This window comes from Trichosurus vulpecula (genome assembly GCF_011100635.1).
Source record: "Trichosurus vulpecula isolate mTriVul1 chromosome X unlocalized genomic scaffold, mTriVul1.pri SUPER_X_unloc_1, whole genome shotgun sequence".
NCBI lineage: Eukaryota > Metazoa > Chordata > Mammalia > Diprotodontia > Phalangeridae > Trichosurus > Trichosurus vulpecula.
In genome coordinates this window covers 5,442,865-5,461,716 of record NW_023494377.1, presented here as the reverse complement: position 1 = coordinate 5,461,716, position 18,852 = coordinate 5,442,865, and positions in this window count along the sequence as shown.

Genomic DNA, 18,852 nt, shown 5'->3' with positions numbered 1-18,852 from the left:
CCAGGCAGCTCTTTGGATGAGAAGGCAGTGAGGGAGAGTCTCACAACTCTCATACAAATAGTGACAAAAAGGTATTGCAGGTCACCCTCTACACAAGGGACATGATTTGACTCATAATCGCAGGCAGCAACACAGCCAGACACTTTTATAATGGGGTTTTTACAGAATATTATTTTGTATTTGTCCGCTTAGGCCCTCTCTGTCACAGGGCTGAATACAATTCTACCTTGCATCCTGTTTCAAAAATTCAATTCAGCACATATTTATTAAAAGTTTACTGTGTGAAGAGCCCAGTGCTGGGCACCTGGTGGGGAAGCACGGTTTGGAGATGACCCAAGGTCTATTCCGATGGATCCTGTGGTCTCTCAGCGGGGTAAAATAAGCAGATAGATAATGGAATAATGGAACATGTGCTGGACCTAGAGGCAGGAGGTTCAAATCTTGGTTCCAGCTTTTATTAGTTGAATCATCCTGGACAATCACTGAGATAGCAAAGATTTGCTCTGTGAGCCTCTGTTTCCTCATTTGTAAAGCAGAGATGATACTGCTTGTACTGTCTGCCTCCTAGGGTAGTTGTGTTTGAAAACCTTAAAGTGCTCTGGGAATTCGATTTATTATTATCCATGTATTCGTTAGAGAGATTTGGGGCAGCTAGGTGGCACTGCAGTGGATAGAGCACAAGGCTTGAAGTCAGGAAGACCCGAGTTCTAATCTGGCCCTGACACGTCCTAGCTGTGTGACCCTGGGCAAGTCACTTAACCCTGTTGGCCTCAGTTTCCTCATCTATAAAATTAACTGGAGAAGGAAATGGCAAACCAGTCCAGTATCTTTACTAAGAAATCCCCAAATGGAGTCATAGAGAGTCAGACATGACTGAAATGACTGAACAGCAACAAAAGACAGAATTACATGAAAAGAAGTGTATTATCTTGGGCAGGTGAGTACTGGGCATGTCTATTGGAGGCTTCAGAATGAAGACTGGAAAGGGAGGGTGAACCAATTTGGATAGGGCCTTGAATGCCATGCAAAAAGAGCTCATACTTGCGTCTGAGAGCAACAAGGAACCACTGCTGATTCTTTTTCTTTTTTAATTTTCTTTTTTTTGGTTACATTTTGAATTCTGAGTTATCTCCCTCCCTCTCTCCCAAATCTGCATTAGAGAAAGCCAACATTTGATATGGATATATATGTGGAACCATACTATGCATACTTCCATATATCTCTGGAGGTGGAGAGCATTTTCCTTCCTAAATGCTTTGTAGTTGATTTGAATGATTCTGTTACTTGGAATAGCTACTCTTCGAACAATATTACCGTTACTGTGTATAACATTCTCTTGGTTCTGCTTGTTTTATTCTTCATTATTTCATGCAAGTCTTCCCAGGTTTTTCTGAAACCATCCCCCCTCGTAGTTTCTTATAGTGCTTATTACTATATTCCAGCACAATCACAAACCACACCTTGTTTAGCCATTCCCCAATTTGATGGGCATCCCCACAATTTCCAATTCTTTGCCACCTCAAAGAGAGCTGCTGTAAATATTTTAGGACATATAGGTTCTTTTCCCTTTTCTCTGATCACCTTGGGAAACAGATCTAATTATAGCATTGCTGGGTCCAGGGGTATACACAATTTTATAACTCTTTTGGCATAATTCCCAATTTCCCTCCAAAATGGTTGGATCAGTTCACAGTTCCACCAACAATGTATTAGTGTCCCAATGTTTCCACATACCCAAGCCACTGCCGATTTTTGAGCAAAGGAGTGATGCGAGCACATCTATGTAAAAGGATGATTATTCTGGTAGCTTGTGAAGGATAGATTTAAGGAGGGGAACATAGAAGAGAAAAAATAAGATATTTTAGGGGTGACAATAAGTCAAGTAGTAACGAAGGCTAGTATTAGGCTGGTGACAATAGCAATGGAGATGGGATGAATGTGAGAGTTGTTTGGGAGGGGGATGAGGAGGGCACAGGGATCTGATTGGATATGAGAAGTAAGGAAGAGGGAAGAGTCAAAGGTGAACCCAAGGTTTTGTACATTGGAGACAAAGTAGGGCCAGTGACAGAAACAAGTACAGCAGAAGCAGAAGGTTTCAAAGGAAAGAGAATAGGCTTGATTGGGACAGGTTAAGTTCAAGTGCTGCTGGAATAGGCAGGTGGAGATGAGCATGGTGGGGGGAAGGGAGTCTGACATAGCCTTCCTATGGGAAAAGGGATGCTTCAAACTTTTAGGAAGACGTGTGTTCTGAGCTCAATGTAATTCAATAAATATTTATCTTTTGAAATTTTCTTTTTTATTATGAGCAAAAACATCAACACACATGAACATTTCAGTATACAAAGAACCAAAAGAGGATTATATATCAAATGATGAACTTCTGTAGTGTTGAATTTCTTAAGGATATATTAAATTTAACATGGTAGTAGCAAAATTGCCCTGCAGGCCTCTTCTGACCTTTTTTTATTTCTTCTGTGTCGTACCAATGCATCTCTATTACCACCCACTCACTCCCCCTCTTCCCACCCATAGAAGGCCCTCCTTGAAACAATTACAGTCAAGGCGGAAAAAAATCTATGTGTTGGCCACGTAAACCTTGATTGACACCTTACAATGTGCAAAACACCGGAGACACCCAAAGATACAGTTGTAGATGACTTTGAGGTTGCAAACTTGGGTGACTGGAAAAATAGGGGCTGTCAAAAATAGAGGAGTTGGGGGAAGAGGGAGGATGAGGAAAAATACGTTCTGTCCTGGACAGCTCAGGTCTTAGAGCTATCCAATGGGCGGTTGCTGATGCACCTTGGGAGTTTTGGTCTAGGGATATCAAATTAGGAGTCATCTGCAAAGAGGTAATAATGGGACACAAAGGTGCTTTTTCAGCAGGGGAGATGGGCTGCTCTGTTCCATTCATGTTCTTATATTTCTTCTCCCGTGTCAGCAATAGTTTGCCTTTGCAAAATGGCTAATGAGTGAGGGCACTGATCTATGGCCTTGGCACAGAGCAAAACAGGCATGGGATGTAGCTCATAAGCTTAGCTCCATTATCATTGAACACTAAAAATTCAGCTTTGTGTCTGTCCAGTTTAAGAATTTCTCAATAATGCTCCCTAGCATTCCAGTAATAGAATAGGTTGTCTTGATAGGTAGTGAGTTCTCTGTCACAGGTGGGATTCAAGAGACCAAATGATCCCTTGTTTGACTGACTATATGTCCTTGAGTGGTCAATATGGGTCCACAGAACCTCCCCCCCAGCTATTTCTCCTGGAACAGGGGTGAGGAACCTGCATCCTGGAGGCCCCATGTGGCCTCTAGGTCCTTGGGTGCAGCCTTTTGACTGAGTCCAAGTTTTACAGAGCAAATCATTTTATTAAGGGGATCTGTTCTGTGAAGTTTGGATCCAGTCAAAGGGCCACATTTGAGGACCTAGAGGACCACATGTGGCCTGGAGGTCGCAGGTTCCCCACTCCTGCCCTAGAACGTATTGTCTTGCCTGTTTTCCCCTATTCTCCCTGGTCTTTTGCCCACTAAAAATGATGGCTTCTAATAATTTATCTAATGCGTCAAGGTTTACAAAGCACCTCCTTTCTAAACTCTCAGGAGGTAGGTAATTCAAGGACCATTATCCTCACCCTTATTTTATAGATGAGGAAACAGACTCAAAGAGATTAAGCCACTAGGTTGAGGTCAGAGTTGAAACCTAGGTCTCTTGAGCTCAGGTTCAGTGCTTTTTCCAATTCCCATAAGTTCAATTAAATTCAATCTAAGAAATGTTTATTAAGTGCCTACAGTATGCCAAGCATTGTACTAAACTTGGGTATAAGGAAAGGTTACGGATGGCCCCTGTCCTCAAGGAGCTCCCAGTCCAGTGGGGGAGGCAACATGCAAGCGCCTGTGTATAAACACCATCTAGACAGGAAGGGTTGGAAATAAGCAAAAGAGAAAGGCACTAGGATTAAAGGGGCATTAGGAAAAGTTCTTCCTGTAGAAGGTGGAATTTAACTGGACTCAAAGGAATCCAAGGAAGCCCAGAGGTGGAAATGAGGAGTGAGAGCATCCCAGGCATCAGGGAAGCCCAGGAAAATGCCCAAGGTGGGAGTGGAGTGGCTTGTTCTAGGAACACCAAAAAGGCCAGTGTAGTCTTACTGAACTGAAGAAAGTATTCAGTTGTTCAGTCATTTCAGTCATGTCCAATTCTTCGTGACCTCACTTGGGGTTTTCTTGGCAAAGAGAATGTGGTGGGATATAAAGTGTAAGAAGATTGGAAAGGTGGTCGTATGGGGCAGATTATGAAGGCCTTTGAATACCAAATAAAAGATTTTGGTTTTGACCCTGAAGGTGATTGGCCAAACCTGGCATACTACGCTACATGTGACTGGGAACAAAAAGACAAATGCATGACCCCACCCCAAGGAGCTGACATTCCAGCTGGGCACTGTCCCTGTGGAATCTGAATGTCACTCGGTGAGATGCCCAGTGACTGGCTTGGCCCCTAAGGATCCAGGGGGAAGAAGTGCTTCTAGAATCTTCCGCGATGGGACCAGTTGAACCAATGTGAGTTCATGTGATGGACTTCTTAGCTCCCTGCCAAGCTCTTTGCTGGAGGAGTGCCCTACTGGGAATCTTATTTGCCCTTGCCATGCGCTGTGATCTGGCTTGGCAGTCCATGAGATATTGGGCAAACTGGCTCCATGCCATTCAAATACACTTAACTACCCAGGCTGATTTTCAGGCTGTGAGGACAGTAGGAGTTTGTGCCACAGATGCTTTGTCCTAGGGTCAGACCTCATAGGAAGAGCTGTGGCCTGGTCTCTGCTAAGGCCCTGTCCCATTCTAAATGGAGCTCTAGCGTTCTAGAGACCCACCTGCATGGGGAGTTGGGAGAATGAGCCCAAAGCTTTCACTACCAGAGTGTGGCCTGTAGACCTCATTGAGAGGGCCCTCTACATGAGAAGAAAGCTGCCTCAATATGTTGGGCGGTGGGGGTGAGAGGGGAGGAAAGACTTTAGAATCATAGACCTGAAGCGGATTTCATCATTATCACTGTCAGCATTACTATTCATTAATTAACACATAAAATGCTTCAAGGTTTGCAGAACACTTTTCATATATTATATAATTTAATCTTCCAAACAACCTTGTGAAGTAGGTTCTATTTTCCTCATTTTATGAATGAGGAAAATGAGGCAGACAGGTGCTATGACTTGACCAAGGTCACACAACTTGTAAGTGTTTGAGTGGGATTTGAATTCAGGTCTTCCTGATATCAAGTGCAGTGCTCTATCCACTATGCCATTTTTCTTTTCCTTCCTTCCTTCCTTCCTTCCTTCCTTCCTTCCTTCCTTCCTTCCTTCCTTCCTTCCTTCCTCCCTTTCATTCTTTCTCTCTTTTGTTTTCTCTCTCTCTCTCTTTCTTTCTCTTTCTTTTTCTCTTTCCTTCCTTCCTCCCTCCCTCCCTTTCTCTCTCTCTCTCTCTTTCTTTCTTTCTTTCTTTCTTTCTTTTTCTCCTTTCTTCTTTCTTTCCCTCCATCCTTCCTTCCTTCCTCACTCAAATTAAATATTATGTGTATAAAGTCATGTGTGTTTATATATGTGTAAATATGTAGCTCCAAAGGAACATGAGATGCCTAAATTTAGAGACGATCTCCCCTCCAAATGTTCATTTGGCCTACTTGTGCCCAACTTGTGGTAGAGACTTCTGAGCACATATTGGCCTGATCAGTCACAGTCAGACACACTGTACCTTGACCCCAACATAGGGATGTCATTTTGGTCCTCTCTGAGCATGAAGGGCAACGACCAACCAATCAACCAAACGTGTATGTACATATATGTATATATATACATACATACATACATATGTATATATATATATATACACATATATATGTGTGTGTGTGTATGGATAAAGTTAACATAATTGTTGGTACATTAAATGTGAAATTCTTGCTCAGTGACTAAACAGTCAAATTGTTCCAGTTCTATTATTTTCACCATAAATAAGATCAGGGGAGTAAAAGAAGCCAAAACTAAGCATAAGGTGGCTCGAGTTGGATTTATCAGATATTGAAATTAGAAACATCATTTTCTCATGGGCTATTTGGTCTCCTTGGGCAGATCAGTGGTACAGTGGATAGATCACCAGGCCTGGAATCAGGAAGACCTGAGTTCAAATCCAGACACTTACTAGTTGTGTGGCCCTGGACAAGTTACTTCACACTGTGTGCCTCAGTTTCCTCATCAGTAAAATGAGCTGGAGAAGGAAATGGCAAACCACTCTAATATCTCTGCCAAGAAATCCCCAAATGGAGTCACAAAGAGTCGGATGGGGCTGGAAAATGACCGAACAACATTTGGTCTCCTTGTACAGCAGTATTCAGGATAAGTACTGGCCAAAACACAACCACGAAAATAATCACAACAAATGACCCAGCATCTGGTGCAGAGGTTCAAGTCAGCAGAGAAATTTGATGATAAGTTCAATAAGACCCTTCAAATATTATCAGCATACATTTTGACATTTGGTGCCTTCAATGCCAGGTCCTGATAGCCAGGATGGTGAAAAAGTGTGTTAGATGATCCAGCTGAGGAGCAAGTGATGAGAGCAGCCATCAGCCCGAGATTGCAAGGAAGCCTCACAAAACACATCATAGCTACTTAGGGGAGAATCACAAATACTTAGGTAGGCGCCGGATGTGGTGAGCACTATCTAAATTGCGTGAGCAATGAAATTGATTGTACTTTAATAGATAGGGAACAGAATCAGTCATGAGTTAGTCACCCATGTTGAATCAGACCATGGAATTGCCAGTGCAAAGATCAAAATTAATTCAGAGCTGGAAAAATAGAATAAAAATGAGGACATATAGAGTCAACAATTAGAATAACTCTGGCTTAAGCCATTTAAGCAAGTTATCAACGCTTCCCTAAAATGGGATCCAGACAGATCAAAAGACGCTGACCTGTCTTACAGTAATTTGAAGTAGAAACTTAAATGATGTAAATTAATTGCCATAATGAAACCAAAAAGGTCTAAAAGCCATTTTGATCAGCAGACTTTTACTTACCAAATAGAGGAAGAGAGCCAGGACAGCACCGGTTAAGAATATAAACTCATTTGTAGGATATTATAGAGAAGGAGAGTGGAAGATTCTGAACAGATTATGAACTGATAAAGCAGAGAGGAGCAAGAGAGGGAGAGGAAAAGCAGTCTACAAAAAAGAAGTACTTGGACAGAGAATTGGCAGAAATAAAATCCACCTGAGGGCCTTTGATTTTTTTCTTCACCCAAAAAACATGACTTTTTAAAGAAAAAACTTGAAGGAAAAGAAATATGTTGAAATCAATGAAATATACTGTATTCAGAATAAGAGCTTATTTTGTCAAAGGGTCTATCCACAAAACACCTGCACAATGTCCATCTCCATATGGTGTAGGTTCATGGCTTTGGGGGCCACTTTGATTTGTTCCTGGATTGACATCATCTGGAAGTTTTTCTAATGGGTCTTGCTCCAAACTGGGAGATTCTGGAGCATCACTACATCTTTGGGATAATCTGGGCTCCTTAAGTGCTTGCTTTGTGGGTCCAGAGTACCTTTGATTAGAAATAGCTCTCCTCCAAGAATTACACAGTAAGGACAATCTTGTGGTCTAAGAGATGCTGGACACATGGTCAGAGGCTGCCTAATTCACTTCTCAATCTCCAGTGGTCACCAGCATGGCTTCCCAAAGGCCTGACCATTTGGGCACTACTCTTCCTGCCCCTTCTCCTCTGGGAAGGAGGCTCTAGAGAGCATTTAGGCTTGCTTTCTTCCCAACGCCACTCTCTCCTCCTTTTCTCTAGTCTGATAAAAAGGTGGCACTTCTCCTGAAACGGTTAACTCCTTTACTCAGGCCTTTGACTCTATGCCCATCTGCATCCTCTGTGATCATGCCTGTTTGATCATCCCTTTTCTTTGCCAAATTTTCCTTTTTGTGAAATTTAATTTTATATTTTTAAATGAGCATAAAGTCTAATTACTTCTCCCCCAGTTGAAAAAAAGTCAAAACCCTTATAATCAAGCAAAAAGATTTTCTGTATTGTCTTTGTCTAATTTTCTTTTTTATTAATATTTTTTATTTTTAGTTTACAACACTCAGTTCTGCATTATTTTGAGTTCCATATTTTCTTCACCCTCTCTCCGCTCCCTCCCCGAGACAGCATGGAATCCGATATATCTTCTACATGTAACTTCACATTGAACTTATTTATACAATAGTCAAATTGTAAAGAAGAATTATGACCAATGGAATGAATCATGAGAAAGAGGAAACAAAATGAAAAAAAAAATCAAAAGCAAAAAAAGAGAAAAAAAAACAAAAGAAAAAAAATGAGAGCAAACAGTTCGCCTCAATCTGCATTCAGACTCCATAGTTCTTTCTCTGGATGTAGATAGCATTCTCCAAAATGAGTCATTTGGAGTTGCCTTTGAACCTTGTATTGCTGAGAAGAGCAAAGTCTATCAGGGTTAGTCATCACAGAATCAATATATCTGTGATTGGGTATAATGTTCTCTTGTTCTTCTCCACTCATTCAGCATTATATTGTGTAGGTTTCTCCATGTTATTATGAAGTTCATATCATCCCCATTTCTTATGACATAATAGCATTCCATTACCTTCATATACCACAACTTGTTCAGCCATTCCCCAGTTGATGGGCATCCCCTTGATTTCCAATTCTTTGCTACAAAAAAAAGAGCCACTATAAATACTTTTGTACATGTGGTTCCTTTTCCCACTTGTGTGATATCTTTGGGATACAGCCCTAGAAGTGGCATTGCTGTGTCAAAGGGTATGAACATTTCAATGGCCTTATGGACATAGTTCCAAATTGCTCTCCAGAATGACTGGATCAGTTCACAACTCCATCAGCAATGTAACAGCATTCCAATTTTCCCAAAATTTCTCCAGCATTTATCATTTTCCTGTTTTGTCATTTCAGCCAATCTGACAGGAGAAAGTTGTTTTGATTTGCATTTCTCTAATCAATAGTGATTTAGAGCATTTTTTCATATGCCTATAGATATCTTTAATTTCTTCCTCTGAAAACTACCTGTTCGTATCCTTTGGCCATTGGGGAATGACTTGTAGTCCTATAAATTTGGCTCAGTTCCCTGAGTATTTTAGAGATGAGGCCTTTATCAGAGACACTAGTTGTAAAGATTTTCTCCTAGTTTTCTGCTTCCCTCCTAATCTTTGATGCATTGGCTTTTTTATACAAAAGCTTTTCAATTTAAAATAATCAAAATTATTGATTTTGCATTTTGTAATGCTCTCTATCTCTTGTGTCATGAATTCTTTCCTTTCCCATAAATCTGATAGGTAAGCTATTCCTTGCTCTCCCAAATTGCTTATAGCATCAGCCTTTATTCCTAAATCATGAGCCCATTTTGACTTTATTTTGGTATATAGAGTAAGATATTGGTCTATGACCAGTTTCTGCCCTACCATTTTCCAATTTTCCCAGCAGTTTTTGTGAAATAGTGAATTATTAGCCCAGAAGCTGGATTCTTTGGGTTAAGCAAAGAGTAGATTGCTATAGTTGCTCACTACTTTGTCTTGTGTACCTAACATATTCCACTGATCCATGACTCTGTTTCTTAGCCAATACCAAGTAGTTTTGATGACTGCTGCTTTATAGTACAGTTTAATATCTGGTATGGCTAGGCCACCTTCCCTAGCATTTCTTTTCATTAATTCCCTAGATATTCTAGACTTCTTGTTCTTCCAGATGAATTTTGTTATTATTTTATCCAGTTCTGTAAAATAATTTTTTGGTTAGTTTCCATTGGTATGAAGCTGAATAAATAAATTAATTTAGGTAAAATTGTCATTTTTATTATATTAGTTCAGCCTAACCAGGAGCAATTGATATTTTTCCATTTATTTAGATCTGATGTTATTTGTGTGAAAAGTGTTTCATAATGATGTTCATATAGGCTCGTGGTTTGTCTTGGCAGATAGACTTCCAAATATTTTGTAGTGTCTACAGTAACTTTAAATGGAATTTCTCTTTCTATCTCTTGCTGTTGGGCTTTGTTAGTAATGTGTAGGAATGCTGAGGATTTATGTGGGTTTATTTTATATCCTGCAACTTTGCTAAAGTTGTTTATTATTTCAAGTAGTTTTTTACTTGATTCTCTAGGATTCTCTAAGTAAATAATCATATCATCTGCAAAAAGTGATAATTTAGTTTCTTCTTTGCCTATTCCAATTACTTCAATTTCTTTTTCTTCTCTTATTGCTACAGCCAACATTTCTAGCACAAAATTGAATAATAGGAGTGATAATGGACATCCTTGTTTCACCCCTGATCTTATTGGGAATGCATCTAGCTTATCCCCATTACAAATAATGCTTGTTGAAGGTTTTAGGTAGATGTTATTCATAATTTTAAGGAAGGCTCCATTTATTCCTATGCTTTCTAGTGTTTTTAATAGGAATGGGTGTTGCATTTTGTCGAAGTCTTTCTCTGAATCTATTGAGATGATCATATGGTTTCTGCTAGTTTTGTTAATGATATGATCAATTATGCTGATAGTTTTTCTATTATTGAACCAGCCTTGCATTCCTGGAATAAATCCTACCTGGTCGTAGTGTATTATTCTCATGATAAGTTGCTGCAGTCTTTTTGATAATATTTTATTTAAAATGTTTGCATCAATATTCATTAGGGAAATTGGTCTATAATTTTCCTTTCCTGCTTTGTTTCTTCCTGGTTTGGGTATTAGTACCATATTTGCGTCATTAAAAGAATTTTGTAGGACTCTTTCTTCCCCTATTTTCCCAAATGGTCTATGAAATATAGGAATTAATTGTTCTTCAAATGTTTGATAAAATTCACATGTAAAACCATCTGGCCCTGCAGATTTTTTCCTAGGGAGTACATTGATGGCTTGCTCAATTTCTTTTTCTGAGATAGGGTTTTTTAGGTATTTCACTTCCTCTTTTGTTAACATAGCAATTTTTATTTTTGTAGATATTCATCCATATCCCTAAGGTTGTCAAATTTATGGGCATACAATTGAGCAAAAATAATTTCTAATTATTGTTTTAATTTCCTCTTCATTGGAGGTGAATTCACCCTTTTCATTTTTGATACTGGTAATTTGATTTTCTCCTTTGTATTTTTTAATCAAATTGACCAAAGGTTTACCAATTTTATTGGCTTTTTCATAAAACCTCTTCTTTGTTTTATTTATTAATTTAATAGTTTTCTTGATTTCAATTTTATTAATCTCTCCTTTGCTTTTCAGTGTTTCTAATTTGGTATTTAATTGGGGATTTTCAATTTGTTCTTTTTCTAGATTTTTCAGTTGTATGCCCAATTCATTGATCTCCTTTTTCTCTATTTTATTCATGTAAGCATTTAGAGATATAGTACTTCCCCCAAAAACTGCCTTTGCTGCATCCCAGAAGTTTTGGTATGTTGTCTCATTCTTGTCATTCTCTTGAATGAAGTTATTAATTGTTTCTATAATTTGTTCTTTGGCCCACTCATTCTTTAGAATTAGATTATTTAGTTTCCAATTACTTTTTAGCTTATTTTTCCTTGGTTCTTTATTACAAATAATTTTTATTGCATCATGATCTGGAAAGGATGCTTTGACTACTTCTACTTTTCTGCACTGGATTGTCAGGGTTTTATGCCCTAGTATATGGTCAATTTTTGAGTACGTGCCATGTACCACTGAGAGAAACATATATTCCTGTTTATCCCCCTTCAGTTTTTCTCCAGAGGTCTATCATATCTGCCTTTTCTAAAATTCTATTCACCTCCTTAACTTCTTCCTTATTTCTTTTGAGGTTAGTTTTATCAGGTTCAGAGAAGGCGAGGTTGAGGTCCCCTATTATTATAGTTTTGCTGTCTATTTCTTCCTGTAACTCTCTTAACCTCTCCTCTAAGAATTTGCCTGCCATAACACTTGGGGTATATATGTTAAATAGAGATATTGCTTCATTGTTTATGGTGCCTTTTATCAGGATGTAGTGTCCTTCCTTATCTCTTTTAATTAGATCTATCTTTGCTTTTGCTTTGTCTGACATTAGGATTGCTACCCCTGCTTTTTTTTACTTTAGCTGAAGCACAGTATATTCTACTCCAGCCTTTTACCTTTACTCTGTGTATATTCTCCTGTTTCAAACGTGTTTCTTGTAAACAACATATTGTAGGATTATAGTTTTTAATCCATTCTGCTATCTGCTTCCGTTTTATGGGAGAGTTCATCCCATTCACATTCACAGTGATGATTACTACCTGTATTTTTCTTCATTCTGTTTTCTCCCCTGTTTATGCTTTTTTTCTCCCTTTCCCCTTCCACTCCCCAACAAAGTTTTACTTTTGACCGCCACCTTCCTCAGTTTACCCTCCCTCTTGGTTTCCCTCCCTTATCTTACCATTTTCCCCTTACTACTTCTTCCCTCCCTTCTGACCACCCACCTCCCTTTTTTCCCCTTCCCCCTCCTACTGCCTGTAGGACAAGTTGATTTCTATACTTATCAGGGTATGTTATTTGCTTCTCGAACCAAATCCGATGAGAGTAAAGGTCAAATACTGCTCTTCTCCCTCCCTTCTTTCCCTCTACTATAATATGTTTTTATGCCTCTTCATGTGATGTAATTTACCATTTTCAACTACCTCCTTACCCCTTCTCCCAGAACCATCCCAGAACCATCCCTTTATATCTCTTAATTATAATTTTTATCATTATATCAGTTATTTTGTACTGATACCCACTGTCTATGAATATCCCTTTCAATTGTCATAATACCTATACTGTTCTCAAGACTGACATATATATATATCATATATATATGTCATACATATATATATATGACATATATATATATATATATATATACACACATATAAAGCATGTATAAAACAAAATAATCCTATATAAGGATGTAACTAATTAGCCTTACTGATTAACGAGGGTTTCCCCCCACCACCTTTACCTTTTTATGTCTCTCTTGAGTTTTGTATTTGGAGATCAAATTTTCCATTTCCTTTTCATCATGAAGGTCTAGAATTCCCTTATTTCATTGAATGTCCATCTTCTTGCCTGGAAAATTATGTTCAATTTTGAAGGGTTGTTGATCCTTGATTGTAGTCCAAACTCCTTTGCCTTTTGGAATATCATATTGCAGTTTCTCCTGTCATTTAATGTAGAAGCTAAAAGGTCCTGTGTGATCCTGACTGTAGTTACATGATATTTGAATTGCTTCTTTCTAGCTGCTTGCAATATTTTCTCCTTGACCTGGTAGTTCTGGAATTTGGCTATAATATTTCTTGGAGTTTTCAATTTGGGATCTTTTCATGGGGTGATTGGTGGATTCTTTCGATGACAATTTTACCCTCTGTTTCTAGGACCTGTGGGCAATTTTCTTTAAGGATTTCATGGAAGATAATGTCCAGGCTCTTTTTTTTCATCATAGCTTTCAGGTAGACCAATAATTCTTAGATTGTCTCTCCTGGATCTGTTTTCCAGGTCAGTTGTTTTTCCAATCAGATATTTCACATTTTCTTCTATTTTTTTTTCATTTTTTAGATTTTGTTTGACTGATTCTTGATGTCTCATAGAGTCATTAGCTTCTACTTGCCCAATTCTAATTTTAATGTTTTGTTTTCTTCCTTTACCTTCTCTATCTCTTTTTCCATTTGGTTGATTTTACTTTTCAATGAGACATTTTCTCCATATATATTCTGATATTCTTTAACCATTTCACTGATTTTACCTTTTAAAGATTTGTTTTCCTCATTGAATTTTTTCCATTTTTCTTTTATCCCCCTAATTAGGTTTTTAAAGTCCTCATTGAGTTCTTCCAGGAATGGTTTTTGGTCTGGAAACCAGTTCTCTTTCCCTTTTGAGGTTTCAGATGTGGGTGTAGTGTCCATGCTGTCCTCTTCTGAATTGGTATTTTGATCTTCCCTGTCTCCATAATACGAATCAATCGTCTCTGTTTTTTTAGCGTGTTTTTTCATGTTGTTTTTTTTTTCCTCCTGGCTTCTGAAGTGGCTCTCTGTTTCTGAGGCTCAGGGGGCTCTGTCCCAAGTTTCTTGTGTTGGAATCTGTGGGCCTGCTCACTGGCCTCTGATATCATGAGGTGTGGGAGAAGGGTGGTCTGGCTGCTGGGAATCTCCTCTTCCCCAGGACTGCTCAGCAGCAGGGGTGGTCTCAGCTGTTGTCTGTCTTGGTGTCTGCCACTTCCCTTGGCTGTGCACAGCTATGTCTGGGGTCCTGGAATTGATGTTAGTTAGCTCCACCCCCTGGGGCTCAGTTACTCTCATTGTTCTGGGCTGCTGGGACACCTATCTTCCTGCGCTAGTCTCCTTCCACCACCACAGGAAGGTCCCCCTCCCCCACTTCTCTTGCTACTGAAGCGCCCCTTCTGGCTCCTCTGTTTTTCCTGAAGTATTATTCTCTGTGCTTATGCAAGGAAGGGATAAGACCCTTTTTACCTGGACATTATGGCTCCCAGAAGTTCAAGAAGGCAAGTTTCAAACCTTTACACTGTGGTTTGGAGGTCTCCAGACTAACTGCTCACGTGGCCATAGGCTCTGTGCTCTGACAGACTCCCATCCTGGGCTGAGAGGCCTGGGGCTCAATCGTGGTAGTAGCTGGTACTTCCATCCTGGGCCTTTTCCTGCTCCAGCCTTTCACTCACCCAGTGCTCTCCCAGACCCGTGGGCTGGCTCGATTCCTCTGTTGCTCCTGGTTGGTTTGGTCTGGTATCCTTGTGCATTCCTGGTGCTCCTACCCCTCTCAGTCTACTAGTGGCTTCTAACTCTGTCAAATCTGCTCAGATTCACTTTCTTAGACGTATCTGATAGAATTTGTGAGAGAGTTCTGGTAGTTCTTTCCTTTCACAGCACCATCTTGGCTCTGCCCTCCCTTTGTCTAATTTTCAATCTCTCCTCATTCACTATTGGTCTCCTTTCTTGCCTACAAATGTCTCACCAATCCATAAAAAATTTTTACTTGGTTCAGCCATTCTTACAAGTTGCTGCTGCTACCACTACCACCACCACCACCACCACCACCACCACCACTACCACCACCACCACCGCTACTACTTACTACTACCTGCCATTTATGTGGTATTTACTATGTGCCAGACACTGTGCTAAATACTTTACAGATATTATTTCATCTGATCCTCACAACAATCCTGGGAGGGAGATGCTATTATGTTTCCCACTTTACAGCTGAGGCAGACAGAGGCGACATGACTTACTCAGGGTCCCACAGTTAGGAAATGTCTGAGGCTGGATTTGAACTCCGGTCTTCCTGACTCCAGGCCAACAGTCTGTGCACTGTGGTGCCCCCTAGCTGCCTGTGCTATCTTATATAGCCTCCCTTTCCTAGCCAGACTTCTAGGGGGAATATCCATCTATACTCATTGCCTCCATTTTCTCACCTTACTCACTTCTCACCCCTTTGCTTCCAACATAATCATCACTCAACTAAAATTTCTCTCTCATGAGTGTATTAGGAGGGCAGAGTTTATAATTTCAAAGAGGATCATATATGTCTGAAAGGTTCAGAACCACTGGATATAAGAAACTCTCAAAGTAGGAGGCAGAAGAATCAAAGCATATATTTAGGCTCCACGGTAACCAACCCATGAACCAGCATCCCCATTTTGATATATTGATCAAAAGCTTCCAGGCCCAATAAGTACGCCTCGCAAGAGTAACCAGGAGACCACAGAGAAGCATGATGGTGTACAGCAAAATCATATACATGCTTCCCCTCTATGGTAAAAAGATTACCCACTGGCCTCAAGTCCTTGCTCAGCTTCCTCCCGTAGCTCAGCTCTGCTACCAACAGCTCCTCCTTCAGCTTCGGCTGTGGCTGTAGCTATAGTAGCCTCTGGCTCCAATGGAAGCTGTTTTTAACCATCCAGCTTCTGTGGGTGTAAGGTACGCCGGGGAAAGCACAGGTTCTTTCGATCTGCTTAAGCAAGGTGAAGGGGTTGACCGGGAAAGCACAGGTTCTTTCAATCAGCTTAAGCAAGGGAAGCAAGGTGAAGGGGCCGACAAGCTTACTCCAGTCCAACATACAAACAGCATTCAATTCAGGGGAAAAAGCCAAACTAGTCAAGGGCACTTGTTGACTAAGTGCTAAGGAGCCCATTTTTGGTTACCAACACAATGAGTTAATGACAATTTCCAAATTCACCTGTCTTTTCTGAATCTTCATCCTCTTGACCTCTCTGCAGCATTCGACACTATTGACTGTCTATCCTCCTAGACATTCCTTCCTCTGTGGATTTTCATGACAACGCTCTCTCTCTCTGTTTCCTTTGTAAGATCTTGTATAAAACTTGTCTACAACCAATATGGTTAGGTTTTCTTCTGGGTCCTGTTTTCTCTCTCTGTCCTCTTTCTTGGTAATATCACTAGCTCCCAAGTTATCATCTCTATGCAGATGATGCGCAGATCCATGTATCCAGCCTTAACCTCTGTCTTCCTCCCCAATCCTGTATCACCAGTGCCTGTTGGACAGCTCCAACTGGATATCCCATAGACATCTCAAGCTCAACACATTTGAAACTGAACTTCTTACCCTTTTCATCACCCTAAACACACCACTCTTCCTAACTACCTTATTTTTGTCAAGGGCACTGGCCCTTGAGCCAGGAAGACCTGAGTTGAAATCCAGCCTCAGATGTTTCCTAACTGTGTGACTCTGGACAAGTCACTTTACCTCTGTTTGCCTTTGTTTCCTCATCTCTAAAATGGTGGTGACAATAGCACAACCTCCCAATGTTGTTCTGAGAACCAAATGAGATAATATTTGTTAAGTGCTTAGCACTTTGCTGGGAAGGGAGGGAAGGAATTAACATTTATATAGCATAGGCTCTTGTTTTTGGAGTGGGGAAGGCAGGGCAATTGGAACTAAGTGACTTGTTCAAGGTCACACAGCTAGTAAGTGTGTTGTGTTGGAGGCCAGATTTGAACTCCTGACTCCAGGGCCAGGGCTCTACTCACTGCACCACCCAGGCTCTTAATAAATGTTTTTCTTCTCTCCTCCCAGGCCTTTTTTAGACAAACTGTTGTTTAATCATGCCACCCCCTCCACCCTCCAGTCCTGTACTTATGAAGTTGATTTGGGAGTTATGAATTATTTTTTTTTATTTTTTTTGGAAGGGGGAAGGCAGGGTAATTGGGGTTAAATGACTGGCCCAAGGTCACATAGCTAGTAGGTATATCAAGTGTCTGAGGCCGGATTTGAACTCAGGACCTCCTGACTCCAGAGCTGGTTCCCTACTCACTGTACCACCTAGCTGCCCCTTGACAGGGTTAGGAATTATTAAAGGAAATTCCCACATTCCTCTCCAGGATGTACTCTACCATGCTCTTCATCTCGAAGGCCCCCTCCAGTCCATCCTTTTGGCCTCTCTTTCTGATTGGATGGCTCCTCCCCAACCTCCATTTAAGGAAGGCACCCTGTTTCTACCACCCTCCCCCCCAGCCCCAGCTGGGTACCTTTTTCCACCCCAACCCATTTTCTACTTCCTTTTACATATTCTCTTCCTACATTAAAATGGAGGCTCTGTGAGGTCAGGGACTATCTTTCTACTTGAGTTTCTATATATCTAGACATAGAGATAGAGATATATGCATGTACATATTGGCAGCATACAGATCAAGATGTATGTTTAGCATGTTCGCATATGTGGATATGTTGATAATGCATATATATATATATATATATGTATGTATATTTATAGGAGCACTTAATACGTATTTTTGACTGATGAGTATTTGAGCCCCATGGAGGCTGTCCTCCTTGTTCTGTGCATATCAGCGTGAATCTGTTCATACAGGTCTGTCCATGCTCCTCTCAAGTCCTTTTCTTCATTTTTTTTTCACAATATGATGACATTTCATTTCTCAGAAGAGACTTTCAAACAAAGACCTTAGAATGTCAAAGGTCATAAGGACCTTAGTCAGCATCTAATTCCACCCCTTTACTTTAGAGAGGAGAAAATCATAGCCTAGAAAGAGGAAATCACCTACGCAAAGTCACACAGCAATTGAGTGGCAGAAGCAAAAAGAGAACCGACTTTGACCTGCATGCTAGTATTTGGCCATTATCTTTGAACAAGTCTCTTCCTCAGTTTTCTCCTCAGTAAAATGAGGGGGTTGGACTAGCTGGCTTCCAAGGGCCCTGCTAGCTCTAGCTCTGGGATCCAATGAATACATCCCCTGTAAAAATCTCAACTAGTGCTAACAGTCCATGATTCTGTGACCTAAATTCAGAGCTTTGCTATGGTTCTCTTCATAAGTGCTTTGACCTTGGCTAAGTCATTTCCCTCTCTGTTCCTGAATTCTTCATTTGTCAAATGAGGGAGTTGGAATGAATGAATCTCGTGTGTGTGTATGTGTGTGTGTGTGTGTGTGTGTGTGTGTGTGTGTGTGTGTGTTAGAGAGAATGAAGGGGGTGAATTTTAGGGGCAAGACAGAGTAAGTGCCCTGTCCCAAAGTCACACAAGTAGTGAGTGAGGAGGAGAACCAGAATTTGAAGTGAGAGGATCTCAGAGCATTTTCAATGTCTTCCTATCCCTCAGTGACCATGAATATTCCATTGCAGGCCTGAAACTAGGCTTTGAATAAACTTAAATTCCTCTCTCCACGAAGTCTATGAAAAGCATTCCTAATCCTAGCATTTCCATATTTTTTGCCTGTCAGTGGGCAGCTTGGATAATTTCATTTTTTATTTAGTAAGCTAATTAGATTTCAGTAAACTAATCAGGGCTTCATTGTGCCCTGACGCCTTTCACAAAGTCTCTTCCACGGGAA